This window comes from Pseudomyrmex gracilis, unplaced genomic scaffold (genome assembly GCF_002006095.1).
Source record: "Pseudomyrmex gracilis isolate BER0280 unplaced genomic scaffold, ASM200609v1 scaffold_1226, whole genome shotgun sequence".
Taxonomy (NCBI): domain Eukaryota; kingdom Metazoa; phylum Arthropoda; class Insecta; order Hymenoptera; family Formicidae; genus Pseudomyrmex; species Pseudomyrmex gracilis.
The window spans coordinates 6,400-9,191 of record NW_018021810.1 but is presented as its reverse complement, the minus strand read 5'-3'; positions in this window follow the sequence as shown (position 1 = coordinate 9,191).

The window sequence follows — 2,792 nt, the reverse complement described above, 5'->3', positions numbered from 1 at the left end:
TAGTTATTATCTACGTAACCGCAAAATGTTCGCTACTTAGTAAGCTTATTCACATTCTTAAATTGTGTTGTATACCTAAAGAAGGCTGCGTCCAATATTTTAATAATTGTTTTAATAACAACGTTACTCACACTGAACACCCAACAACTACACATCGCGAAGTTACATTTACACGCGTGCCTACCGACGGCAACGAATCTTCTCGACGTACCGAAAGAGAAGAAAACCGAAATAATGGGATTCGACGATCCCGTTCTCGTAACTATTGACTTACAAAAATGTAAACGGTAGTAAAATAGAGTATAAGCAAATATTTTTGTATTACCTAAATGTAATCGTTGTATGAATTAGTGCCTTTAGTATAACAACTATTGTATGCAAATGTCAAAAGCATAAAACAATGCTAAACCTCTAGGCTACTAAGTAAGATTCTAGAGATATTTTAGATTTTGTATTTTTGTATTAGTTTGTACTTTTTATTTTCTTTTTGAGAAAGATCTTCATTCCAAAGAAGGAAGGTGTTATGTGCCGCGATCCCTGTCGCCGCTCAAGTTTACGATTTTATCTACTTCCTTCGTTGACACATACGACCCGCCGAAATCATAAACTAATAAATACAGCCCGATAAACTTCCTCTCCTTACAAACACTCTCCCCAAATTCCTTCGTTGCCCGTTGCGTGAATCTATGACTCACTAAAAGACAAATATTACGCCCTAGAAACAAAGGTCTAGCTCGTTTAGTTTAAGACAAGATCAGTTTTCGTTCGCAGCTCAGACGAGCAACACTACCTCTCACATTAATAAAGCACCTCACAGAAAGTATCCTGCATATTCTTTTATCTTATTACGTGGCTATCCGGCACGTAACAGAACGCGGTTGACAAGCTTTGGCAAAAAAATCCAAGTCTAATGCGGACACATTATCGTATATCGTATATATATTATATAATATATATTATATAACTGCAATATACGATAAGTAGGAAATTACAACTAACATGGATGTTACATGCAACGACCATGTTATATTACATGTTACATTTGTTTTATTACGACAATGTTGCTGTTATATATCTGTGTTTGCTGGGATATTAATATAAAAGATATGGTTTTATTCTGTAAAAATTCTTGGGATGTCCTACACATATATATTCTGTAAGAATCCTTGAAACGTTCTACATAATAGCCTAAGGATAATTCAGGAACTAAAAAAGCTTACCCAGATAACCAAGACTGAGTGATCATATTTTGCAAAGTCTGCAATAACACATTATGCCAGTACAATGTAGCCAGCATTTAAACATAGTCTGTTATTTCAACTAGTATCGACAGAAAAACAGAAAAAAAAAAGAATATAAATATGTCATGCCGTGATGCAAATATTATTGCATCAATCAAGCAGAACTTGCTAAAAAAATGTAGCAGATTTGAAGCATAACGTGTTATTGTCATTTCATTCTTCATTTATTTCTATATTTTTGCTGTGTTGTTTTCTTTACGTATCGTGCCTACATAATTCACTCACTATGATGACACAGCTGAGTGGAATCTGCTGCAAAGTGCTGATTAAACCTGTGTGCATACTGCTGGCATACTGCTATTATTTGGCTATTGGGGTTATTTGCTCTTCCTCAGAATATCCAGGGGAGATTCTAGGATTAAAATAGGATATCCACAGGATATCTGTTTCGTCCGTATAAGATGTCCTTTAAATTTCCAGAGGATGTCTATGTGCTATCTGGGTTTATTAATATATTAATAAAAAAAATGTATGTCGGAGTAAAAAACCCATTATTTTAATTTCATTGCAAATTAAACTCTCTCTTGCTGTGATTTTTATAAACAAAAACTTTTTCTCGGCTTCTGATTGATCAAGAGCAAACATTTTTGTTTGTTAACTTCGTGAAAAAATGCCAGCTTTCCGAATGTCGACATGAGAATATAATGTAATCAAAATTCAATATAATTTCATTTATTTATAAGCAAAAATGATAGGTATGTTTCTATGCCAGTTTTAAATAATTTAAATTTATTAAATCGCTTAGCTTTCAAATTTCCATAAATAACACAACTTTCCACGAGTAAAATGAGCTCCGGCAGCTTGATATCCACCTTCCAAAAGATGAGGAAATTCCATTCAAAGATGACGCCTTTTTCTTTAACAAATACATTGTGCAGAAACTAATGAATATTTATTTACGAAATTTTGCACACTGTTTAAGTATCCTAAGACCTACAAAAGCCAGCAGTTTCAAAGACATACGATCAATTTTACATATCTGATAATAAAGATCTTACAGCCTGTGATATCCACGGAAGAAGATGGTCATGGTTTTGGCTTATCGACTTATACACCTTGACATCGCTTATTTGTATTTTGACTGTTATATGAAAATTTACATAATCATGGTTGTGGCTGCTGTTGTGTGTTGGCTGGAGAGAAGTCGTAGTTTATTTGATGTGCCAATTAATTGTGAGTAATTTGAGTAATTTTATTCATTTGGTTTTTATCATTTTTTATTATTTATTATTATATTTTTATCTTTATTTATTTTTATTTTTATTATTTTCTGATTATTTTAACCATAGATTTCGTCGAATCTTAACAATTTGCTTAAAATATGTCGTGGTCTGGATTACATACCCAGCAAACAATTTCTGTTTTTGACAATTTCGGCGCAGACCTTGGTAACAGAAATTGTTTGCAGAAATGCTACAATACGGAAACACCGCCAAAATTGTTAGCACACAGAAAGAAAAAACGCAACAACTCTGTTGACAAATACATGAG